General features: G+C 47.4%; 1 protein-coding gene across 3 annotated transcripts in view; it reads left to right on the top strand.

The window, feature by feature from the left end:
• Positions 1-61: 61 nt before the first annotated feature.
• Positions 62-27013, top strand: part of RPP40 (ribonuclease P/MRP subunit p40) — a 44287-nt gene continuing 17335 nt past the window's right edge. For all 3 annotated transcript variants that reach the window (XM_027128274.1, XM_027128270.1, XM_027128271.1), the window contains exon 1: positions 62-1340. The gene's annotated coding sequence lies outside the window, so the exon portion shown is untranslated. The remainder of the gene's footprint in view (positions 1341-27013) is intronic.

Below are 27013 nucleotides of genomic sequence, written 5' to 3'. Positions count from 1 at the left end.
GAGCAGGTTCCCCACTCTGGCTGGGAGGAGAGCTGAGTTTTCTTTTGCCTTGGTTTCCTCATCTGTCAATGAAGAGGGTTGGGTTCAATCAATTTGTTCTCAAATTCCTTTTTTCTTTCAGCGGTTTTATTCAAACAAAAACTAGCAGGAAGCACATCCTGCAGAGCCCTGTCCACTCAGCTTCACGCCCTCTGTCCCCGGCTGACCCCTCTCCCCTGGGGCTCCGCAGAGCACAGCTCGGAGATCACCAGACTGGACTCTCCCCAAGGCTCCTTTCAGCTCTAACAGGCTGGGATCTTGGGGCTGGAGTTTTCAGGCAGGACCCCAGGAGAGGAGAGGGGTCTGCAGTGGGGCAGCCTGGCCCCTCCCATCTAAGTGCTCGGGGACAAGAAAGCCCCGATGACAACTGCTCGTGCTAGTGGCCCCGCAGCCTCTAGCCTCACTTTACCTAAAATCCAGTTGGGGAAACGGATGGGCATTTGCAAGCACCCTGGCCCACCCTGGGCGGTTGAAGAGGTAGGCCACGTGGAGGTTTTTGCACTTTTTTTTCAGTACAGTGGAAAGTTGTTGAAAGCTTTTAAATACAGGCTCAGCAAGATCTGATTTACACACTTAAAAGATTTACATGCTTAAAAAACTCTAGTATTAGGTTGGAAAGTGGATTTTGAGGATAAGCCTGATAGCAGGAAAAACTGCAAACGTTTTAGTTTATTCATTAGTCTTACTGAGAGATGACAGGATACCCAGGAGAAGGGAACCTCATGTCTACACAAAAGCCTGCACAGCAATGTTCAAGCAGCACTATTCATAGTAGCTCAAAAGTGGAAACAACCCTAATGGCCACCAGCTGCCCAATGGATAAACAAAATATGGGGTATCCATACGGTAAAAATTAATGAATGGAAACCTCAGTTAAATAGAGTCGGGAGACCATCCGGGGGAGGTCTCACCCCTGCATGGACAGCAGAGCCCAAGGGGGAAAGAAGAAAGATTCCCCTTCTTTCTGGCCAAGACTCAGCCAATAAGAAACAGGGGCTCTGTTTACTAAGCCCGCCCACCATCCTCTCCCCTCTATAAAAGCGGCTCCTTCCCTCGCCTCACAGGGGTTTGCATGTGGCCGCCACGGTTGAAACCTCGAGTTGCAGTTCTCTGCTGATCCCGAGTAAACCCGTCCTTGCTGGGGAATAGCTGGCGGTCTTTTCACTTTAGGTCAACATTTTGGCGACCCATCTGGGAACCAGAGAAGACCCCTGACAGCTCCTGGGCTGCTGAGCAAACAGGTGCGGTGCCCACCTGGAGCTCGTTGTCACTGCTTTTCTCACCGACCCTGGATTTTGAAGGTACATCTTTCTCCTGGGTCCAGCTTCTTTGCGTTTGGAAGCTCTGCAGGTTCTATTCAGGATGGATGTTAAAGTCTGGTCCTTTCTGGTCCAGGCCTTGTTCTGTGTGCACGTACTCATTCGGCACTTCCTGTTCCAACTGGCATAGGCTTGCCTTTTGGGTGGATTCATGGAACGCGGTCTGTTCTAGGGAGCCAGGCTGAGGAGCCTTTGCCCAGGCTCCTCTGGGACCAGACTGTCGCCTTAGAACTGGCTGGTGTTAGGCCTGTGGGCTGTTTGAGCTGTTTTGGCTGTTTGAAAATTAGTCTTGGGAGTTCCCTGGTGGTCTAGTGGTTAGGATTTGGCGCTCTCACTGCCGAGAGCCCGGGTTCAACCCCTGGTCGGGGAACTGAGATCCCGCGAGCCACGCGGCCAAAAAAAGAAAAGTCACTTACTCCTGCCAAACAAACAAAAAATCACCTCTGAGAAACAGGATCCCAGTTATTCAAATATTTTGAGGGTGCTCCTCTGCGCTACTAACAGCCTCCTGATATCTGTCTGATGTTATGTTTTAAAATCGTGGTCCTTCCTCATTCACTTTTCTAACTAAACGGACTCACCTGACCAAAGGCAATTTAGACTCTCAGCAGCCGTTATGCGGAACTTCTGAAATCCCCGAACTTTCTTTTCTTAAAACTGAATTGGACAACCGCAGTTTTCAAATTTCCAGAACCGAATGGAACACCTACTTCTGTTGGTATTTTGAGGCTTCCACATGTTGTTAGGAGCCTGAAGTTGCCTCTCTGCAAAATAAGATGCTAAGATTAACCGAGGCCAACAGACAATTAAAGCTAAAGTGGTTCCTGAAGTGCAGGCTCTTCCTCGGCGTCTTTGCCTCAGGCGCGGCCCCCCAGCACTGTCTTCCTTCTGCCCTTCTCTGCCGCCCGCCCCTCCTCTACACCCTCAGCTCCCCCCAGACTAATTCTCTTGCCCAACTTCCCTTTTTCTCTGAAATTCTTTCCACTCCCTTTTCCTCTAAACTGGTCAGAACCTGTCCCTTTAAAATTCAGCCTTTTGAGAATTCAGAGGCTAAACCCTTAATTTCTTTTATTTTCTCGCAGTAAAGCAGGATTTTTAATACTCATTTTACTGGTGAAGAAACTTAGGCTCAGAGAATATTAAAGGGTTTTTTGCCCATACTCAAATAACAGGAACTCTTCGGAGTTACTGCATGAGTGTGAATGCATGTACACTAAACCGTAATGAATTACAGAAAGAGTTACCGTGTCTGGGCATTCCCAACAAACGTTATAGGTTGAATTTTTATGGAATGCAGGTGGCGTTTCTGTAGTTGTCTCCTATCTTGAGAGATACTCAATGGGAGTCACTGCCTGGTGCAACAAATGTTTATTTCTTTGAAACCCTTAATTTCTTATACTCCCTGGACTAAAGCTGAACCGTGAGCCACAGTCACAGATATTCCTAAAGTAACCAAGGATCCTCACACATTTGCTGAGGGATTTCACACAGTCATTCAAACCTAGCAACCTGGATTCTCCAGCTTATCTCAGCTAGTTCATATGCTTGTCAGGGAAGCCAGGCCCAGCATTCAGTTTGCCGCTAATTGGCAGAGTCCTGAAGGATCTCTAGAATTACAACTGGGAGACCTGGCCATTTACTTATATGATCAGACTCAGGCAATCACTCAGTGACTTTATCAGGCCATTCCTAGGACTTTTCCAAAGACTGTTGATGGGAACAAAATTCAGGCTTGCACACAAAAATCTGATGAATCTGTTCATGACTATTACAATCAACTTCAGATTATTTTAAAAGAAAATTCTGGTCTTCTTTAGATGTTGATTCCACCTGGGTAGCTTTTAACTCTGCTTCTTAATGGGCTGAAACAGGACCTTTCCCTTCTAGTAAAAAGCACCAGGATGGAGTGGGAAACCCTCCACTGCAGATTTAGTAAATCTGGCCAACCAGCTGTCTCATGCTGGATGCGTCTCCTCAAAGAAAGGCCGCCAAAAGTCTTAATCTTCAACTGAAGCAAACAAAGGCCCCTAAACAAAACCAAAACCCTCCTAGTTTCTGCTGTTATTGCAAAGAGCCAGGACATTGGGAAAGAGACTTACAAATGTAAGTGCTTCAGGCGCCTTCAGCCTTCTAAGGTGCCTTTCCAACATCCTCCTGATTCTGAATGACCCAAGGAACTACAGGGGCTCTTCCCAATCTTCCCTCTTAATTGGCTTGGAGAAACAGTTCTCCAGATTGGGGTTGAATCTCTTCCAGTCCTAACTGACACTGGAGCCAGAGTGCTCAACCCCACTACTACGAAACAGCCCCTGCCTCAGAGTGCTGAAACCGTTCCAATAGTGGGGATCTGTGATGCACCTCAAAAGGTTCCTGTCTCTGAACCTGTTCCCTTTTGTTTAGGCCCTTTGAGAGATAGACACGCCTTCTGCTTAGTTCCTCTGCCCCTACCCATTTATGAGCCTGAGATTCCTTAGAGAAGTGTCACGGCAGAATTTCTTTCTCCAAAAGGGGGAAATAACTCTAGAACTTGACGGCAGTCATCAAAGCAGCCAACCAGGTGAATTAAATGACCCTTTGACATCTTTTATTTGCTCCACCTCTGTTGGTGCTAGAGCTGATTCTGGAAACACTGATCGTTTGTCCCCTTTGAATCAGCTACCACCCTCCTTGTGGGCAAAATCTCAAACTGATATTGGCAAAATTCACAGCGCACCTCCCATCAAGATTCAAATATATCCCTCAGAACTTCTTCCTGGAATTACTCAATACTTGTAAGTAAAGAAGCCCTTCAAGTCATACAGCCCATAATGGAAGACTGCAAGGCTCAGTGTCCCCTCTATTAGTCCCTGTAACTTTCCCATTTTACTGGTGAGAAAACCTAAGGGCCGAGGGTGGAGGCTAGTCGAGGCCCTCAGAACAATAAACAACGTTGTTATCCTTCGACACCCTGTGGTCCCTAACCCTCACACTTACTAAGGTCCATTCCCACCGGGAGGCATTCTTCACTGTAACTGGCTTATGCAGTGCCTTCTTCAGTATCCCAGCTGAGGAAGCTACCCAACACTTTTTTGCCTTCACTTGGGAAGAAAAACAACTCAGCTGGACAGTAATCCCTCAGGATCTTACTGAGAGCCCTTCTTACTTTTTGCAAATCCTAAAGGTTGATCTGAATGATACAGAGTTCCCCAGAGGTTCTGCTTTGTTGCCGTACGTGGAATGATTTGCTTCTTCACTTTCCTCAAGCCTCCTCACAGGATGACTGCATCCACTTGCTAAAGCTTTTAGCCTTAAAGGGACATAACGTCGACAAGGAAAACTGCAGTTTCAAAACCAGATTCCATATTTGGGGCATCTGATATCAGAACAAGGGCTGAACCAAGGTCCAGATAGACTTCATCATGTCCTAAGTTTCCCAAAACTAAGTGCCAACTGTGAGGTTTTCTTGGGCTAGTTGGTTATTGCTCTAATTGGATTCCAAATTTCTCTTTTATGGCCAAACTTCTGTACGTTTTACTAAAGAATAACAAGCCTGACCTAATTTTATGGGAAGAATAGGACGACATAGGCTCTCAGGCCTTAAAGGAGAGTTTGATGAACCCACCTGCCCTTGGGCAACACATTGATCAGATTCCCTCTTTCCTTTTTGTATATGAACAGGAAGGGAATGCCCTTGGGGTGTTTATCCCAAAACACGGAGGCCACCATTGACCCATAGGGCATTATAGCCAGCAACTTCCCTGTGGGTGGGGGGAGATACCCTCTGTTGCCTGAGGGGCATTACTGCCACTACCCTTTTGATTCTAGAGCTCTCAAAGAAAAGGAATAGAAATTAGTGACAGGTTGGATCTCAGGCATGAGAGAGAGAGGAGTCTGGTTCTTAGGCTCCAGAAGTGTTAGCCTGCGTGGACGGGAGTGCCACTGAGCAGGGCGAGTACAGAAGATGAGAAGCAGATTGAGTGGGAGCCGTGGGGTGAGAGGGGGTGTCTGTGCAGGGAGGGCTGCCTTGAGGTGGGACTTCCACGGGGGGGGGGGGGGGGGGGCCAGCGGACAGAGGCAGCAGTCTGTCCTGAGATGTAGATGTGGGCGCTGTCACGGAAACAGCCCAGCCCACCATGCTGTCTGGTCCTCCGTGTCTTAGGCACGCAGCTCCCTCCATCCTGAGCACCTTCCCACCTTCTCTGCTCTGATGCCACCTCCATCCTAACCACTCTTCCCTGCCCCTCCCATCCCAGGCAGGGCCCTGTGCTTACATTTACCTATGTTCTGACTACTTGGTACTGATGCTGAGTGGGTTTCAGTCTGTGTCCCCCGCTGGGACAGGGTTCCTAGTACATGGCAGGCAGACAGGCATGTGGTTATTGAACTGGAGTAAAACTTTAGCGTTGGTCCATCCTCTTAACTGTTTGCGATTGTTTTCCCCACTGACCCCAGTTTTTAAGCCACAAGACCAAAACCTCATGAGGCATTCCGGGTCTGGACCTACGGTGAGGCGGCACGCGGGAAAGGGCCCAGGAGTGAATTTCACTGGTCTGGTCGCCAGTGTTGGTTCTGCCCTGAGCTCACGGCTTCTCTTTAGGTAGATTATTTTATACATCCTCTAGGACCTAGTGGCTCAGCTATAAAATAAAATAACGCCCGTGACCTAGCTATTCTCTGAGACAGTACATCTGACGGCTTGCTATGGTGACAGGGATTCTCCATGTCTGCGCCTCCAGTGTGACACCAATCGCCCCAGGTGCAGCCTCCGAGACTGAAATGTGTGTGATTGTGTTGGAAGCTCAGCCCTGAGACCCCCTTCCGGCTTGGTGATATCACTTCCTTTGTTGCTCTGTGCATTCAGTCTAATTTTCAAGTTCTGTCCATATGAAAATAGAAAACTCAAAGATAGGCTATCTTTTATCAGGTTTTTGTTTGTTCAGCAAAATGTCAACATGTTTATAATATTAACTAATCATAGAGAAAACTTTTTATATAATTAGTTTGAGGAGCTGAGGGACAAACAAAAGGCTGTTCCAGCTGCAGGGCATAGGGAGGTGAGTCAAGGGTCCTGGGAGGAGGGACAGTGCCTTGAACAGACCAGACTTGCCCATGACCCCAGCTCCTGACAGGTGCCATGCAAACAGCCCCACCTGTGCCTCCGCTTCTGCCTGGGGAAGGGGAGGGGGTCCAAGCACTGAGGAGCTGCTGCATCTGCCCACCTACTGGGAGGTGCCAGTTTGGGCACAGACTCACTACTGTCTATGGACCTGTGGCCCCCAGCCCAGAAACGGTGTCGTGGGAGCGGTCCTCGCTAGGGGCCATTTGGCAATGTCTGGAGATGCTTTTGGTTGTCACCAGTTGGGGTAGGGAGTGCCACTGGCTTCTAGCGAGTAGAGGCCAGGGGTGCTGCAAACATCATACAATGCACAGGACGGCCCCACAGCAAAGAATGATCCAGATGCCCTGAGTCTCAGTAGTGCTGAGACTGAGGAGCCCTGACTCGTAGCTGTGTGGACTCTAGAAATGCAAAGCTCCGTCACGGCAACTCCTGGATTCCTGAAGCAGAGTGACTTTTGAATAAATGACGTGGCGTATCTTCAGGACAATTTCATCATTTGGTTCTCCTTATTCTGTAGACAAAAGCTAGCAGTTGTTACAGTTTCCTACTATTTACATCACGTTCAATTTTATATGAGTTAGGTAGAGCCCAGATGACATTAAACAATGAAGTGAAAAAAGATCAGTTGCAAAATTTTTTTATTATTTTGATCTATCGCAATCATTTTCTATGAAAGAGATTTTCTCTCTTTGTTCATTGATAATTGTGGCTTTTTCTCCCTACTGGTATATATTGATACATGCATAAATTTGTATATACTTTCAAATGGGCTATAATCTGTTATTCCAACTTGCCTGTTATTTATAAATGTGGTTAGATAATATTCACCAGACAATAATCAGTATTTAATACTTTTATTCAGGAATTTCATGTGTGTTATAAACCATGAGCAAGATGAGATTCCTGCTTCACGGTGAGGGAAAGCAAAAGCCAGAATGCGGCATAAGCGGGTTCCTGAAAGCTGCAAGAACCGAGTTCCAGATATTCAGTATTTCTATCCCTTGGGTCTCTGTATACAAAACACCTTAGAAAATAATTACTTTTTTGTTTAAACAGCTAAACTTTTCATTTGCTCTGTCTTAAAACTGTGTTTTATTGAGGTATAATTTACATATATTAAAATACACAGTTTGAGTGTTAAAAAACAGAATTAAACAGAATTCAATTCAATTCAACAGAATTATTCCATGATTCATGGATTGGGCATCATCCAGTCCAGCAGACAGAAAGGAGCTCTGAGGAGCTGCACAAAATGAGATTTTCAAGGCAGAAGGGAGCGGGAACCAGGAAAGTATACCAGGCCAAAAGTACGGTCGCTAATTGTAAGGTTACTTTCCTTTAGGGAATGGCGGGGGTCTATCAGGCAGATGACCTAAGTGGTGCTGGCCAGGTGATTTCTGATTGGTCGAAATTCCATTTCTGGGAGAGGGGGCAACTGTGATTAAGTCTCTGTTTGGTGATGTGGGGCTTGGCATAAGTAACTCCATTTTGGATCTGTTGTCTGATTTTTAACATGAGTTATGACTTTAAATTTTTTTTTTTTTTTTTTTTTTTTTTTTGGTGATACACGGGCCTCTCACTGCTGTGGCCTCTCCCGTTGCGGAGCACAGGCTCCGGACGCACAGACTCAGCGGCCATGGCTCATGGGCCCAGCCGCTCCACGGCATGTGGGATCTTCCCAGACCGGGGCACGAACCCGTGTCCCCTGCGTTGGCAGGTGGACTCTCAACCACTGCGCACCAGGGAAGCCCTGACTCCAATTTTTTTTTAAACTTTTTAGAGCGTGATTTGTTAAATGTACACTGTAAATAGATCTAAGAGGCACAGTTTGGTTGACTATACGGCTCCTTAGTACATGGAGAGGTCAATAGCTGTTCTCATGTCAATAACATCTCACTAATTTTGTCAAATTGGGAAAAAGTACAGTGTGACTTAACAGGAACAATTTTTTTTTTTTTGGCTGTGTTGGGTCTTTGTTGCTGCGCGTGTGCTTTCTCTAGTTGCGGCGAGCGGGGGCTACTCTTCATTGTGGTACACGGGCCTCTCATTGCGGTGGCTTCTCTTGTTGCAGAGCACGGGCTCTAGGAGCATGGGCTTCAGTAGTTGTGGCACACGGGCTCAGTAGTTGTGGCTCATGAGCTCTAGAGTGCAGGCTCAGTAGTTGTGGCTCGCAGGGTCTAGAGCGCAGGCTCAGTAGTTGTGACGCACGGGCTTAGCTGCTCCACAGCATGTGGGATCTTCCTGGACCAGGGCTCGAACCCATGTCCCCTGCATTGGTAGACGGATGCTTAACCACTGCGCCACCAAGGAAGCCCAACAGGAACAATTTTGAATTCAGAATATTTGTTAAAGAAAAGTATTTTATTATTCCTTAGGAATTAGGGTCTCCTGCTACAAAATCACAGTGTGACCTCAAGCAACTCACTTCACTTCTCTGGATCTCGATTTCTTCATCAGGATAGATTAGGGGATTCAACTGCAAGAGCTCGCGGGTCCCTCCCGGCTCGAAAGCGCTGTCCTGCGCGGAGCCCTGACTCAGCACCCTTCCTCCCGGAGCTCTTCCCTCCTGCCTCCCGTTGCCCAGCGTCCCCTGGCTCTTCTGCTTCTGCTGCTCTTTCTCCGGCTCTGTCGGGCGCTCCTCTTAAATGTCGGCTTGGACCTGTGATGCTGGAGCTACCCAGTCTTCATGGCGGTAGCAGCTACCTACCTGCTTAACCACTGCCCGCTGCCATCTCTGCTTCAGGGTCATGTCACCGGCCAACCGGGTGTGGCACACAGATGCCCACAGGCACGTCCAGCTACCGTGTCCAGCGGGAGTCCCCCCCCACCCCAAATGCGGCCCCTTCGCCTACTTTCCTTATTTAAGTGAAAAGCACCTGCGGTCATTTCAACCTCAGAGCAGCTCCGAGCGGTGCTGTTGTCCCATCACACAGAAGCTGTACACGAGAGGTGAAAGCAGTGAAGTGCAGAGAAATTAGGGAGAGATCTAAGGCAACACGGCAGTGAGCGGTGCATTGGACGTGCGCCCAACGTCTCTGCTCCAAGGCCAGAGCTCTCGCCCCCGGCCCTACGTGCTCTCTTGCCCAGCGCAGGAGCCTGGGGGTGGTCCTCAACCCCCAATCCCTCCCTCGCCCCCCATGCCCAGCCCCACGCCAGGGCCTGCGGACCAAAATGGCCCTCGGGCAGCTCCTCAGACCTCACAGCTCATGCTGTGAACAGCTGTCCTCTCTACTGTCTAGCCAGCGCCGTGTGTTTTGTATTTTTGTGCTTTTTGTGGGTGATTTTGCTGTTTAAATGGCCCCCAGGCCTAGGGCTGGAGTCCTGTCCAGTGCCCCTGAGAGCAGGAAGGCTGTGACCTGCCTTATGGGGAAAATGGGTGTGTAAGGTGAGCATCGTTCAGCGTGAGCTGCAGTGCTGTTGGCTGTGAGGTCAGGCTGGTGAGGCAACAGCACAGCACACCCACAGAGAGGAAGAGGGGCTTCCTGTAAGGACGCTCCTCCAGAAAGCACTAAAGGCAGCGCGTGATGAAGTGACGGAAAAGGTGGAAAGGCGGCTAAATCTGTGGATTCGTGAGGTGACAACTGATTAAAAAAATCATCGTGAGCATCATCGTGAGGAAAGCCGAAGACGTCCACGGCCACGGGGACACGGCTGTGGGCGTCTGTGTGCCACACCCTTCGGAGCTGGGTGGCTGACTCATGTTTCCAGGTGACCTGGCAGAAACGTTCCACCTGCGGATGGAAATACCCGCTGAGTGTCATCCAGGCGAAGGAGCAGGCGGTCCACGCCGCCCCAGGCTTGTTGTTTGAAGACCTGGCGCACGAGCCTGGAGAACACAACCCAGGTCTTGGTTGACAGAATGTGACCAGAGGCTCCCAGGAGCCAGACGCCACACTTCCCAGGAGCAGCAGGTCCAGCCTTCACCCTCCAGGAACCAGACTCCACACTTCCCAGGAGCAGCAGGTCCAGCCTTCACCCTCCAGGGTTGGCAGCAAGTTCACGGAACACGACTGCGGTACTGAGAGCCGACTGTGCTTCTCACTGTTCCTGCCACGTGGGCTCCAGGCCCGCTGAACTCTTTATGGTTGCCTGGTGCCCTCTCCTCTCCGCCAGGCCACCTAGACTCACCCTGGAGGCTCAGCTCCAGTCATCCCCAGGGGCTCTCTCTGGATCCCACCCTGGAGATGCTCCTCCCCTGGGCTTGTTAACACACCACGTCCACCTCTTGTCTCAGCATCATCTCAGCAGGGTGGTCATGCCCGTGTTTGTCTCCCCCACCAGTGTCTAAGCTGCTGCAGGGCGAAGCCCTTTATATACGTGTGTGTGTGTGTGTGTGTGTGTGTGTGTGTGTGAGAGAGAGAGAGAGAGAGAGAGAGAGAGAGAGAGAGAGATGGGTGGCCAAAACCAACAATCAAAGGTATTTCTTATGGTGTACTTTTACTTTATTTTTAAAAGTAACACACGCTACCATGCTATACATGATTGATTCCACGCTTCTGTGCTCTGGTTCTTAGCACAGAGCCTGGCCCATAGAGAGGATCAGTACATATTCATTGAAAAGAAAAGCATAAAGGTTAACAATATCTATTCATTCTACCTAATTGAAGTTCCCGGGTCATAAATTTTTAATAAACAGATAAAATAGTTTGAAATTAACATATTAAATTAATGGCTTGTTCTCTGAAATATTTAAAATAATTGCTCTGCCCTCTCTTTTCAGTTTGAGCTCTGTGTAATAAAATTTTGCTGAGCAAAATAAACTTCAGCTTAATCCAAATGGAATAAGTAGAAGTTTGGAGCAGTCAGTCTGAGTTAGCGAGTTTTTACTGTGCTCAGTGTAACTCTGGAATATTGAAGCCAGGGAGGGCTCAACGTACACCTGTGTTAATTAGGCTCTTCCAGGTGAGCTAAGGAAGCTGGAAGGGGAGGAACAGAAACAGCCTCACCAAGCTGTCGGGGCCAGGAAGGAAGGCTGTCTGTGCACAGCCAGCTCTGGCCTTGGACAGCGCCTCCGGGACTCAGCGACTGGCTGTCTCCCCGTGAGCGGGCGTCTGCTGCTCCAGGAGCTGCTGTCGTGGGGACTTGGCTCCTGCAGCCTCTGCTTGGTCGTGGGCCGTCCTGACCTGTCACTGCTGCCCCTCTGCTCCTTGCCTCCTTCATGCTCCTGCAGACTGGCAAGTGCCGAGGGTCCCTACAGGTCTCACATTCAGGTCCCCACAAAGAAGGGATGCGATTGCTTCAGATAGCTTCTCTCCTTCCTACTGGGCAGACACCTCGCCCCAGTCCACCTCCTAATACGGAGGTCATCCTATAAGTTAGCTGCCCGTGGGCCCAGCACCTCCCCTGTGAGCCAGAGTGGTGGGAAGGCACGGCTGCTTCCTCAGAAGGCCTGTGGGCATGCGACGCTCCTCTCTGAGGCCACAGAGGCAGCACTGACACCTGGAAGGTTAGGTGATCATTCCAAGGAGCGTCCTTTCAAAGCCCCTGCGGTCCAGGTCTCTGGAGCACATCACCTCTCCAGTTTTGAGAAGACTTGCCTACTTGGCTTGTTTATTTTGAGCTGCTCTAAATGTTTGGGTGAAGCCTTCAGGGATTAACAGACAGATCTCATATATGCAACCTCTAACTGCACCGCCAGTGGGTCCTTTATCAGAATTCCTTATGGATGAACATTAAGGACGTCTGATATCACTGAACACTGAATAAGAGGGTCTGCAACATTCTGCTTATTTTCATTTGTTTTCCTTAATCTAATAAATGAGTTGCTGCTTTAAAAATATATATGTGAGGGACTTCCCTGGTGGCACAGTGGTTAAGAATCCGCCTGCCAGTGCAGGGGACACAGGTTTGAGCCCTGGTCCAGGAAGATCCCACATGCCGCAGAGCAACTAAGCCCGTGCACCACAACTACTGAGCCCACATGCCTGCAGCCCATGCTCTGCAACAAGAGAAGCCACCGCGATGAGAAGCCCGCGCACCACAACGAAGAGTAGCCCCCGCTCGCTGCAACTAGAGACAGCCCGCGCGCAGCAATGAAGACCCGACGCAGCCAAAAATAAATTAATTAAATAAATTAATTTTAAAAACAGAGAGAGAGCTTATAAACCTCGGCCTGTGCCCAGACATTGCACTCATTGGTATCACTTTGTTTAAAGTGGGCAGATTCACACCTCTGAGCCGTCGCCGACTCTGCTTCTGTATGTGACCCAGTTTGTTTACTCTGCTTCCTCATCCCGTCTCCCCCATCCTTGGCCCCTGACGCTTCTCTGTGTAATTAGTAGATACAGCCCCTCCCCACTCCCACCCCAACTGCTCCCAGTGTAGACGGGTCGTGATCCCCACAGTGAGGGTGGGCACCCGGGCTATTGGGCCACAGGGCAGCTCCATGGGGAGAAGAGGCGTCTGACCCCCTGTCCCCCCGGAAGTGAACCAGCAGGCAGAGTCTCCAGGAGGCCACTCCTGTGTCCAGCTCAACCTTGGACCCTGATGGGCTCACAGGCCAAGTGCAGTGTGTGGGCAGCTTCACGCCTGCTCTGGTAGAACGGTTGTGGTGGTCTCAGGAAACACACTTATTATGAAGAAATTAAAATATTTGTCATACTTGTACATTTGTGAGACTGGAAGCCATATTTTACTCTTATATTGCAGTAATCTACCCTCGTATTTAAAATAATGATGATGTCAACCACTATTAAAGTCTGGTAGGTGTTTCTGCAGCTCACTGAGACAGAAAACACTGGGAGACTTGAAGCCCCATCCAGTAGTTATCTCAGGTCAGCCAGGTGCAGTGAGGTTCACAGGATTTTGGTGAATCTGTGACTCTTGATAAGGAAACATCAAAACCTTTACATATGGATTTCTGGATTTCCTTGTTATAATTTTGGGCATAGAAATTACGTGACTTGGTTATGAAAATAAAGGTCACCTAAAAGATCCAGAATATATACATCTCCATTTGTTTAGATTATCGTCTAAAATAAGACATTTAAAAGTATTTTTGAGGAACCTGGGCTCATTGAGAACATGTCCACAGGCCTCCGGGAGTTTGAGAATCCTGCTGTCATTGTTTCAGTGAAAATAATCAAGAGCTCCCTCTCTCCCTCCCAGGGTTTGGAGATTCCCGTAAAATGCCAGACTGACCCACCAACCTTGATTGGATGGTTAGCCTAGCAAATCTATTGTAATGACCAGTTACAAACGTTATCTGAAAGGACTTTCTTCTTGTAGGACATGTTTAACACTTAAAAGATTATGCAAAATACTGTCCCTGCTTTCTGATAGCTTGTAATCCTGCTGTCATCACCTACTAAATGTCAAAATTATAATAGTAAAAATCAGAAACAGAGGAAAGGACCATTGTGAAAATAAAATTCAGTTAAAAATTTATACGAAATAAATGAAAATCCCAGCAATGTTTTAAAAACAGAAGTTGACTGTCTGATTCTAAAATCTCTATGAGCTGCAAAGGGCCAGAAAAAGCCAAGACATTGTTAAAGAAGAACAACTATATAAGAGAAACTACTCCATAGATGCAAAATGCAATACAAAACTACAGCAATTAGGGCAGTAATAATGAAACAAGAATAAAAAATAGACCTGTAGAAAAGACCAGAGCCCCCAAACCAACCCACACATGTGCCTATATGATATATGACAAAGGAAGTACTGTAGATTAGTGATAAAAAGGCATTAAAACAAAATAAAGGTGCTGGGTCATTTGGACAGCCACATGTAAAAAGGCAAGTCTTGAAATCGATCTCATATCATCCACAAAAATTAATTCCAGAAAATGTAGCTGTTTGTTGGGGGGTCTTTTGGCCACAACATGCAGCTTGTGGGATCTTAGTTCCCCAACCAGGGATCTAACCTGCGCCCCCTGCATTGGAAGTATGGCATCTTAACCACTGGACCGCCAGGGAAGTCCCTGGAAAGAATGTAGCTTTAAATGTGAATGTTAGAAAATAAACTTTCTTAAGATCAATTTTTTTTATGATCTAGAGGTAGGGAAAGAATTCTTAGACAAATCACACACACAAAAAAAACAACCCAGCAGCTATATGGGAAGAGCTTGATAATTTATTTCTTTTGTTTTTTTTAATATTTATTTATTTTGGCTGCACCGGGTCTTCGTTGCGGCATGTGGGATCTTCCTTGCAGCGTGTGGACTCTTAATTGTGGCGTGCATGCAGGATCCAGTTCCCCAACCAGGGATGGAACCCGGGCCCCCTGCATTGGGAGCATGGAGTCTTACCCACTAGACCACCAGGGAAGTCCCCTAGACTGATAATTTGGACTACACTCAAATTAAGAATTTGTTTATTAAAAGATATCATTAAGAGAGTGAAGAGACAATCACCAAGTGGGAGTAGATAGAGGCAACACAAAACTGACAAAGGGCTCGTGTCCACAATATGTAATGAACTCCTATAAATCAATAAGCAGAAGGCACAATTTAATAGAAAAATGGGTAGAAGACCTGACCATGTAATTTACAAAAGAAGCTATCCAAATGGTCTTCAACTTCCTTTAATCATGTAAGTCAAACTAAAATCACAGTGAAATTTTATACACACCCTCTAGAACAGCTGAGATTAGAAAGACGGCAGCAGCAAGTGTTGGGGAGCAGTGGGGTCTCAGTGACAGCTGGGGGAGTCTACTGTGTTTGGCACTGTGTGGTAGATCTGAAAATCAGCATCTCCTAGGACCAGGTATTTCACTCCTGGTGTAACAGAACTGCAGGCCCATGTGCCTCAAAAGACATATGTAAGGATGCAGCAGCATTTGTCATAGAAAAAAAACTTGGGAAAAAACTAAATGAGACTCCTGGTTTCCAGCCTGACCTGTCCCTCTTGTCCTCACAACAGGAAAAAAGTGGAACAAACTGAAAATCAATAGCTTTTCTTGGATTCCTCAGAGAACTGAAGTCCAGGGCAAACTGCTACCTCCAAAACTGGGGACAGGGGACTACCAGGAATCGTAGCTCAGCGCGGAAGCTAGCACCAGAGCCAGTACTGGAGAAGGAAAATGTTAATTGGCAAGTTGCTGGAGGCTCAGTGCGCACAAGCTGGAAAATTAAAAATTAAGAGAGGCCAGCCTTACGTAAGGCGCCCCACACTTTTGTGAGCCCACCTCCAGGAGCCCCACTGGCTGTTCAGGCTGAGCATTAGAGAAAAACTCTCTCCTGCTTTCCACGTTTCCACAGGGGAGGGGAGGGGTAGCCCTTTGGAAATAAGCCCAGAGCATTCTGTTCTTTTTTTTTTTAATTTTTATTGGAGTATTTTTGATTTACAATGTTGCCTTAGTTTCTGCTCTACTGCCAAGTGTATCAGTAATACATATACATATATCCACTCTTTTTTTTTAATTAATTAATTTATTCATTTTCTTGGCCGTGCCGCATGGCATGCGGGATCTTAGTTCCCCGACCAGGGATCGAACCTGTGCCCCCTGCAGTGGAAGCGAGGAGTCTTAACCACGGGACCTCCAGGCAAGTCCCTATCCACTCTTTATTAGATTATTTTCCCACGTAAATCATTACAGAATATTGAGAAGAGTTCCCTGTGCTATACAGTAGGTCCTTATTATCTTTTATTTTATTTTTAAAAATTATTTATTTATTTATTTATTTTTGGCTGTGTTGGGTCTTCATTGCTGCGCACGGGCTTCCTCTAGTTGCGGCGAGCAGGGGCTACTCTTCGTTGCAGTGCGCGGGCTTCTCATTGCGGTGGCTTCTCTTGTTGCGGAGCACAGGCTCTAGGCGTGCGGGCTTCAGTAGTTGTAGCTCACGGGCTCTAGAGCGCAGGCTCAGTAGTTGTGGCTCCGGGCTTCAGTAGTTGTGGCTCGCGGGCTCTAGAGCACAGGCTCAGTAGTTGTGGCACACAGGCTTAGTTGCTCCGCAGCATGTGGGATTTTCCCAGACCAGGGCTCGAACCTGTGTCCCCTGCATTGGCAGGCGGATTCTTAACCGCTGCGCTACCGGGGAAGCCCCTAGTTATCTATTTTATATACAGTGGTGTGCATGTGTCAATCCCAGTCTCCCAATTTATCCCTCCCCCACCCCCACTTCCCCCCCAGTAACTGTAAGTTTGTTTTCTACATCTGTGACTCATGTTTTGTAAATAAGTTCACTTGTACCTTTTTTTTTTAATATAAGCCATATCATAAGCCCTTCCTCAAGGAAACTTTCACCAGAGCCCAACCACCTTGGGAATTACCAGAGCCTCAGAGTCCTGGGGGACGGGAAATGCCCAACTGCAGCCTCCTCTACCCTCCTGTGTCCCCTGAGTGGGGACAGGGGAGTGGAGTGGTCGGCTGAGAAGCACTCTGGCAGGTCACAGCCCTAGGCACAGGCTCACTGCATGGTGAGGTCTGATGGACACCTCACCACCACATCCAAGGGCTCCTGTAGAATTACAGGAGATTACAGTAGAAGGAACTGCAAACCATATTTAAGAAAAAGACTCTAGGAAACCCCAGAGATGATAGGGGAGACAAAAACAAGGACACAGAGGAAATTTTAGCCCCTAACACCTACAACTACAGCAAAGAGCAAACACAGCTTAACTTCTAGCCGTACAAACAGAGCTTCTCACTAAAAGCGTATTTACTTTTTTTTTTTTTTTACTTTATTTTTATTTAAGCGTATTTACTTTTACCCAGGACATCATGTCTATCTTTCAACAAAAAGTTGCAAAGTGTACTATATACGGCAAAAAACGCAGCTTGAAGAGAGAGAGCAGGCATCAGAACCAGACTCAGATATGGTGGAAAATTTGGCATTATTGGACCAGGAATTAAAATATAACTATGATTAATAAGCTAAGGGTTCTAATGGAGATAGTGGACACTTGTGAGAACAGGTGGGTAATGTAAGCAGAGAGATGGAAACTCTAAGAAAGAATCAAAAGAAAATGCTAGAAATCAAGAACAATGTAACAGAAATGAAGAATGCCTTTGATGGGTTCATTATCACCTAGACATGGCAGAGGAAAGAATCAGCCTGAAGATACATCAACAGAAAAGTCCCAAACTGAAAATCAAAGAGAAAAAAACGTCACCGTGTCCAAGCTTGCACTGCTCACTGCACGAAAGGCCAATCAATCGAGAGACGAGGTGTTGGGACCACGAATAGTGGCTTTGTTTGGAAAGCCAGCAGGCGGGGAATTTCTTCTTTCCTGCAGGCGTTCACAGGTGGGCCTGGTCAGGATGCTTCCTGTGAGCTAAACAGTCAGGCACGGGAGGCCAGGTTCCAGGAAATGGGCCATTCTGTATAAGTTATAGGCAACATCCCTTTAGTAGTTAACTTGTAGCAAAAGCAATAGAACCACAAAGGATAAAGTAAAAGAAACAGGTCTAATATGGAGTCAGAGTTGTTCTTCCCTATTACAAAAAGCAGGAAAGAGACAGAACAGAATATCCACGAACTGTGGGAGAATTACAAAAGGTGTAACATACACATGATGGGAATACCAGAAGGAGAAGAGAGAAAGGAACAGAGGAGATATTTGAAGTAATAAAGGCTGAGAATTTCCCCAAATTAGTGATAAACACCAAACCACAGATTCAGGAAAACTCAGAGAACACTGTGCAGGCAAATACCAAAAAGATCTACACTAAGACATATTCTAACCGCAGAAAAATCAAGGACAAAGAAAATCTTGAAGAAAACAGGAAATAAAGACCTTACCTCTAGTGGGACAAGGTAAAATTCCATCTGTCTCACGAATCATGCAAGCAAAATAGAAAAAACTCACCAACTTAGAATTCTGTATCCAGTGAAATTGTCCTTCAAAAGTAAAGGGGAGGGGCTTCCCTGGTGGCGCAGTGGTTGAGAGTCCGCCTGCCGATGCAGGGGACACGGGTTTGTGCCCCGGTCCGGGAAGATCCCACGTGCCGCGGAGCGGCTGGGCCCGTGAGCCATGGCCGCTGAGCCTGTGCGCCCGGAGCCTGTGCTCCGCAACGGGAGAGGCCACAGCAGTGAGAGGCCCGTGTACCGCAAGAAAAAAAAAAAAAGTAAAGGGGAAATAGACATTCTCAGACACACAACATTGAGGGAGACACCCCCCGACTACTGGAGGACCCGGCAGACTGAGTCAGTGCTGTGCCTGGGCTACACGTGGGAATCGGTCCAGGACGCACTGATGGGCTTGAGCGTGACGAAGTGACGACCACCTGTCCGCTCCTGGGCTAGAGGACACCCCAGCTGGAGGGCTGCACCGTCCCCATGAAGCCCCGCCCTCAGCCGACCCACTCACAGCCGCAGTCCTTCCCCGGCCTGTGAGCTTGTGCCCTAAACCTCGGGCTCCACAGCCTCCCGGGCTCAGGGCTGTGGCCTCTGGTTGGTGACACTGTGTCTCGAGTGGCCAGTTCGGTCGTGGGAGAGATGAGACAACCAGCCACGGTGGGCAGCACTTTTCAGAGTTCCTTGTGAATTAACTTGTGTGCAGTCCCCTGAGTCCTTCTCTGCACAAGCAGGGCAGGGCCCCGAGCACAAATTCTACCTGAAAACCTGAAAGAAAAATGGAGCTGTCCAGAGTGCTGGAATCGCTGCGCGTGACGGAGCCCTGTTCAGCTCAGGAGACAGTGCCCTGCAGGCCTGGGGTGCACTAGCGCCCCAGGAATCACAGCATTAGGAGGAGCCTGATCCAGATCTAACAGGAGGGCGGTGGCTCAGGGCAGCCTCCCTGCTCCTCTCCGCTCCTTACGAGCTGGAGGGCAGACACGGAGTGATGCCTTCGGCCTGAGCTGTCTGTTTAAAAGTCACTTGTTAAAGTGGAAGAGCGCCTTTCCCCTGGCCAGTCCTTTCCTATTTTGTACAAGTTAATTTATCCAAGTCGTTAATATTTTGACTCCTGAGGGAATATTAGGAGCTGGGTACGTAAATACGGATGATAAATATTTGTTAAACAAATGTATTTATTGGGCAGCTACTGTGTGCTTGGATGGTGCTAGAGCTAGAAAGCTGATAAGATACAGTGCTTGTCCTCCAGGAGCAGTAATTAGTGGGAGATTCAGTCACAAGTATTTATTACGTGCCCAGCACCCAGCAAGTAATAAAGAAGCGTCTCTTTACTTTTAGTTGGTGAATGGTGCAGATGAGTGTAGAGGCTGGGCCCTGAACCCGGCCTGGGGGTTTGGGAGGTTGTGGGGAGTGGAGGGAAGGTGAGGCTTCCTAAAGGAAGTGAGGATTGAGTGCGTGGGTGGGTGGAAGTGAGCTGGCTGAGGAAGGACGGGATAGCAGGGAGCTTCGGAGACCCGGCCCTGACAGAGCAGAATGTACCTGTCAGGAGTGCATTTAGCAGTGAGCTGTGTGCGTGGTGAAAACAGTATTCTGTTCACCTGGAAAGGTAGGTGGAGGTAAGTTCTGCGCTGCTGGGGTCCAGCAGAGGCACACAGCAGGTCCACGTGCCTTCCTGGGTTGCCCGGAACATAGACATTAACTGAGAAGATTTCAGATGCATGAACTCAGTGCTTTCCATAGATGTTCTGTAGGACACAAGGTGCTTGGATGTTAACAAGTGCCACGTGATAAATAGATCCCAGCGTCAAACTGGTTCAGAAGATGCAAATACCCACTGTGAATCTCTAGAGAGGGTAAAGCCTTCAATTTTCCAGATGGTCTGGGGAGATTTTCACCTGAGCATCTTGAGAAGCAAGTGCTCAGAGTACACGCTGGGGATGGCCGTGTCGGCGCCCAAGTGGCAGGGATGCTGCGTGGCAGGTCTCGTAGTTCTGATTCTCCCTGAAGATGCACTGCTCCCCAAGATCTGCACAGCTAGAGGCAGGCTGGAGGGAGGTAGCTGCAAAGCACTAATGATGAGAAGACCCACAAATGGAGAGTGAAAGAAGGTGACCGGTTGACAACTTCAGTGTTACCCACAGCTCCTCTGTTGTGTGCTGAGCGTTGAAAGCCCTTCAGCTCTCAAAGTACCAGCTCAACCTGATGGCTGGAAAGCATCTGCCCTTTCTTCTCGTGTTTCTTTGCATTCTTCTGACCTCTTAAGGCAGTGCAGAGACTGGCATGGCTATTAAAGTCAACAACTATTTTTATAGGTGGGACGTTGGTTGGGAGAAAGGACTTCTTGATTGGAATAGGAAACACTGACTGGCAAGTAATTGTACATCTTTTGGTCCCTCGACACTTGAGAAATTTGTGCTTTCTAAGAATGGTGGTTTTCAGAGGAAAACTAGCTAAATTTTTTAGTGAAAGCTACTTAAGGGTCATTTCTCATCCATATTATAAATGTCAGGGTTATCAGCAAGTGTAGATCTTTCCTGGAGGATCTGACCCACGCTTGGGCTTCAAAGGGAGGAAAAGGAACAGATTTCTCCTGATTTCATAGAGCATCTGTTCTTGGGTCACCTGTACAAAATCATCGTTGCCCCAGTTACTCTTCTGACGTCAGTATTGATTTCAATGTCATGTGATTTGCAGTTTTCATGATGCTCATGTCTTTTTAAGATCCTGTATGAGAAAAGGTTCTTACAGATCACATAGGATTGTGCATCAGTCTCCATGTGTTCTTGCTGAGTTTGTAGACGTCGCCTTTAAGGGACGTCTCTCAGGATGGGGAGGACTTGGACTTGAGCAGAAGGGAGGTAACCCTGTGAGCAAATGGAGGTGGGAGTGTGGGGTGGGTTTGGGGTGGAGTTCTTGTGTCTATTTATCGTTCCCTCTTATCACAATTGATCCCGGCCTCGGTGCCTTGAAGGAGCCAAGGTTAGGACAGTGCAGGGGTGGTGGGTGACAGCATTCAGAAAGGGAAATGTACAGAGAGCAAATTTTGTACTAACCTTTGTTGTATCTACTTCATCTCCATTAGGTAGATGTCTTCTGCATTTCACGTATACTCCAGAATCATTCTTCATCCATGTGGAAATCTCTCGTGTAAATTGCTTAAATTTTGAAAGTTATCCTATCTCTAAAATCAAATCTGGTTGGATGTTGCAACCTCCAGCCACCACCTTTCCTCTCCCGCCTAAGTCTTTCACACGCTCATCCTTAGGAAGTTCTATATCATTTTCCTAAAATCATTAATAAAATGTAATTAAATACTTGCTCATCTGCTTAAAGATGTGCATTATTGCACCAAAAAATAGAGCTACTCAAAATTTACGATGTGAAGGGAAGTAAAATCTTGCATTATTTTCGATTAACTCTTAGTGTTGAAACCTTGTGTCTCCCATGTGTGAGGTGAAAAATCTGAGAAACTCACTAGTTTTAAAAGTGTCATTTGGGAATTCCCTGGCAGTCCCGTGGTTAGGACTCGGTGCTTGCACTGCCGTGGGCCCAGGTTGGATCCCTGGTCGGGGAACTAAGATCCCACAAGCCACATGACACGGCCAAAAAAAAAAAAAAAATGTCATTTAAGGGGGAAGGAAATGAAGGCCTGTGTTGATCTGGGCGTGTGATGATTCACACCTCTCTTTCTGGCTTGCAGTTTGAGGGCTGGGGAGTGATGCTTTTATTCTGGGCAGGTCTCTCTGAGAATAAGCACAGTATGTTAGCAAGGCAAGAAAGTCTCAGAATACCGCTTTCTTCTTCTCCCTTTCTCCAAATGAGCTAATGACTTATCATTCATGCATTCCTCCTTCACATTTTCCCTCTCTTTGCAGATGCTGTCACAAAGTTCTTCTAACGCCCCCTTCAATAAAGTCAGACTGTTGGCATCCACTCCTGAGATGCCAGCTCACATCTCCCTGACCAGGGCTCAGCCACCACAGCCAATCCCCTGAGCCCCGTGTGCTTGGCCTCTGTCCTCTCAGACCGTCCCCAGGCACAGGGGACAGATCTCAGGCGGGGTGGACCTGAGCTTTGTCCAGAGTCAGACTGCTTGGTGAGGCCACCAGAGAGTTCTGGAAGGTCCCTTGATTGAAGATTTTGTGGTGGGTTTTGTTTGGTTTTTTAAATTAATTTATTTGTTTTTATTTTTGGCTGTGTTGGGTCTTCGTTGCTGTGCGCGGGCTTTCTCTAGTTGCAGCGAGCGGGGGCTATTGTTCATTGCGGTGCACGGGCTTCTCATTGTCGTGGCTTCTAGTATTGCAGAGCACGGGCTCTAGGTGCACAGGTTTCAGTAGTTGTGGCGCACGGGCTCAGTAGTTGTGGCATGAGGGCTCAGTAGTTGTGGCTTGCGGGCCCGAGAGCGCAGGCTCAGTAGTTGTGGCGCACGGGTTTAGTTACTCTGCAGCATGTGGGATCTTCCCAGACCAGGGCTCGAACCCGTGTCTCCTGCATTGGCAGGCAGATTCTTAACCACTGCACCACCAGGGAAACCCCTCGTGGTGGGTTTTTCAGCATGCCCTCTAGGCTGAGGTGCTACCCTTTGGGGGCATGGACTTTCTCCTTGAATATGGCCAGCACGGTGCCCAGCACGTAACACTGCTCATGAAACAGCATTTCCCTCTTTTTCCTGCAAGGGAGTTCCAGAAAAAGAACCACAAGGAAATTTCAGAAGAGAGACCACAATGTACAATTGAGGTAGATCAGGAATGTTTTGTGGTTGAGGGTGATTTGAACCAAGAATCGAAGCATAGGCACCTTCGTTCACCAGATTCTATAGGTTCCCTGGTATAGTTCAGGTACTGCTACAGGATAAGAATGTAATAGTGACGAAACAAACACAAGAGTTTGCAGTCTGGTGAGTCAGACAAATGTTCACCAAATAATTGTGTAAATAAATATAAATTTAATTGGAAAGTGACCTAAATGTCCAGTGAATATGGAGAAGTAAAGTATAACATGTTTTTATATATTTTTCTTGAAATACAGTTGATTTACAATATTGTGTTAGTTTCAGGAGTAGAGCAGAGTGATTTTTTTGCAGATTATATTCCATTATAGGTTATTATAAGATATTGGGTATAATTCCCTGTGCTCTACAGTAAATCCTTGTTGTTTATTTTATGCATAGTAGTGTGTTACTGTTAATCCCGTGCTCCTAATTTGCCCCTCCCTTCTCCTTCTCCCCTTTGGTAACCATAAGTTTGTTTCCTATGATATGACATGTTCTTTGGATTTAATATTATATAGCCGCTGAAATTGTTTCAAAGAATTCTGAAGTGATTGCAGTAACACTGGTTATTTAAAAAGGGGTGTATAAAAGCATAGAGTGTAATCTCTATTTTACAAAAACAAATGCATGATTGCCTCTGCACGGGAAAGTTGGTTATAGCACATTTTTCTTGTTTCTAGAGGTAGGCTTGTAGTGATATAAACTTCCTTCTTAGAACTGCTTTTGCTGCATCCCATACATTTTGGGTCATTGTATTTCCATTTTTGTCTCCAGGTGTTTCTTGATTTCTTCAATGACCCACTCGTTGTTTAGTAGCATGTTTAGACGCCACACGTTTGTGTTTTTGCAGTTCAAACACACTCTAACCACCCTACATTTCACTCCCCAGGGGAGTCCCAGTTGGCCCCTGCCTCTCGGGGAGGCTCTCCAAGATCGGTAAGTGGGTCTGACCCAGGCTCCTTTCCGATTACTGCCTCTGCACTGGGACTTGGAGTGTGTGAGATTTTGCACATGCCCTTGAAGAGGGGAGTCTCTGTTTGCTACAGTCCTTTGGCTCTCCTGAACATAAGCCCCACTGGTTATCAAAATCAGATGTTCTGGGGGCTCATCTTCCCCAAGCAGGAACCCCAGGCTTGGACCCCTTTCTCCTTGGGGAGAACCTCTGCAGTTCTGAAAATCTTCCCATTCTCCCTTGTGGGAGAACCTCTGCAATTCTGAAAACTGGGGCATGTGTCTGACTATATTGCATCTCCTCCTATCCATCTCACCATGGTTCTTTCTTTATGTCTTTAGTTGTGGGAAATCTTTTCTACTGGTCTTCAGCTCATTCTCATAGATAGTTGCTCTGTAAGTAGTTGTAATTTTGATGTGTCTGTGGGAGGAGGTGAGTTCAAGGTCTTCCTACTCAGCCACCTGGGCCACCCTCTCTGGTGGGTGTCTCAAAATCTGGGGGTTTTTTTCCCCTCCATCAAAGGGGACAGGAATTGTTGACGTACTGCTTTCTGGAGTACTTAAAGCAAATGTGTTTCCAGTTTGAATATTACGGCTAATGAAATTACCAGAGTGATGCATTCTTAATTTTGCTCCTTGATGCTAAGTGCACGTGACAGGTCTGCTGAGTGTTGCCCCTCTGCCATCCAGCGGCAGGCGGGGACTCACGGGGACTCGCGTGACCCCAGCTGCTCTGCCTGCCTCCCTGGGAAGGGGCTGCGTTCAGCTGTGTCCTCCCTCCAAGCTTCAGGAGCCCAAGACTCACTCTGTTGCTGAAAAATAGGAACCACAAGCATTTCTGGTGGTTTACTGTAAGGTGCAGTGATCTTCCTACAGCTTAAGGAACAGGTTCTAAAAAACAAGTAGCAGGTAGAACAATTTTGCACACGTTTTCAGGTTAACCATGAAAAAAAAATGTCCACTTGTTTAAGAAAATGCCACGATTTATGCTTTGTGATAAAAAGTGTTTAATGATTATTAATTGTCAAGCACCATGACCAAATATTTCCGATATACGCAATGTATGTGATGGACAAATTAGTAACGGAACAATCAGTACTCTAATACAAAAATATCAAGAATAGGCAGTCTTAAAAAAGAAATTTAAAACTCTAATTAAAATAGGAAAAGATTTTAAACATCACTAATAAGAAATAAATATAAAAGCATACATATTAAAGGATCAGATTGGCAGAGATCAAAAAACACACAATACTCAGCATCAGGAAGGAACTGGAAATGTGACTTCTTACTATCAGTGGGAATACCCATAGATACATTTCTGTAAGGCTGCTTTCCAAAATATTATGACAACTTAGAAGATGCACATGCTTTTTTGACACGACGGTTACCTTCGTCCAGGATTGCTAAGTACGGCACTATTTATTTCACGTGACCATGAGTGGGGAGCTTACTGGGCCTGGTCCCTCTGAGCTGTAACTCACTGGCTTCAGGGCTTACACTTAGCCCCAGGGGAAGCCCAAGTTGCTGTGCTGTTGACCGAAAGGACATTTATTCTGGACAGAACGATCGCAGATTCTAGAGCAGGGGCCCTGACATGTTGTCAGAAGGAACACTTCTCACTTCCTTCCATCAGATCACTAACATCTGTGCAGGGCCGTCCTGGCAACTCTGCAGATGAAGGCTCACCCACGGGGCTCCCTCTCCAGGGCTCAAACGGCTGCTTTGAAATCTTCCTGCAGATCCTTATCTAGGGCCAATCCCGTTTCTCCACCCTGTCTGGACTAGAGATCGGCTGGGCCTGAGGCTGTGAGGAAACAGCAGGTTCCTCCTTTTCTCACTTCTTTACCACCTTTGTTAAAGCTTTGAGTTCCAGGGACAGCAGCCTTGTCACCCCACTCCGTTTTGGAACCTGGGCCACATGGACACCCCGAGTGGGTCCCGCCCCACGAAGAACGCTGTTTGCTCTGTTGATGTGAGTGTCTCTATACACAAGTGCCCTCAGATGCTCAGAGTAGCGAGTGTGGTTATTGTGGCGTGGACTGTGTTGTCACGGGGCAGAATTTGGGCTTGGAGACCTACTTACATACACTTGCACTGATTTACATACCAGCCCCTGACAAGTCACTCCTGGGGAGCACATGGTTATTGTGGTGTGGACTGTGTTTTCATGAGGCAGAATTTGGGCCTGGAGACCTACTTACATGCACTTGGCACTGATTTACATACCAGCCCCTGACAAGTCACTCCAAATACTTGTCTACGAATTCAGCTATATGGTGCAGCCAGCCACAGATCTATTACGGGCTTCACACACATGAAGTACTGAGTAGATCTGTCAAAACGTAATCGTGATAATAATAAATTAGGGCTTCCCTGGTGGCGCTGTGGTTAAGAATCCGCCTCAGGGGACACAGGTTTGAGCCCTGGTCCGGGAAGATCCCACGTGCCGCGGAGCAACTAAACCCGTGCGCCACAGCTACTGAGCCTGCGCTCTAGAGCCAGCGAACCACAACTACCGAGCCCGAGTGCCACAACTACTGAAGCCCACGTGCCTAGAGCCCGTGCTCTGCAACAAGAGAAGCCACCGCAATGAGAAGCCCGCAGACCGCAATGAAGACCCAACACAGCCAAAAATAAATAAATAACTTTAAATAAAATAATAAATCAGCTCAGGCAGCTCACAAATACAGCTGCCAGTAGCTGCTCCTTAGCCCTGGTTCCTTGTGCTGGAGCGACGTCTCCGTCAACATTCTCTAGGGAAACTGCCTTTCTAACCCACCGCAGAAAAACAAAGAAGGAAAAGAAACTACCATTTCTTTACTGCCTTTCATCTGGTAGGCACTGTCCTAGTGCTGCGGTTATTTCCCATTTCTTTCTATTACTTAATGTGAAATCTGCATAGTTTGTGTAGTTGGTTGGAGAGGAGAACGCACAGGAAAGATCACGGGGATTGTGAAGCCTGCCTGTAGGGCTTGCAGCGCACAGTCTGCACCACTGCAGTGCAGCTCTTCGCTGACCTGAAACCACAGATACTACTGAACCCTATATATACGTTATGATTTTTTTCCTATACCTACACACCTATGACAAAG

The sequence above is a fragment of the Aethalodelphis obliquidens genome, unplaced genomic scaffold (genome assembly GCF_003676395.1).
Source record: "Aethalodelphis obliquidens isolate GAN/ISIS:26980383/991018 unplaced genomic scaffold, ASM367639v1 scaffold34, whole genome shotgun sequence".
Classification (NCBI taxonomy): Eukaryota; Metazoa; Chordata; class Mammalia; order Artiodactyla; family Delphinidae; genus Aethalodelphis; species Aethalodelphis obliquidens.
The sequence above is the reverse complement of the archived record's forward strand: the minus strand, read 5'-3'. Positions and strand labels throughout refer to the sequence as shown.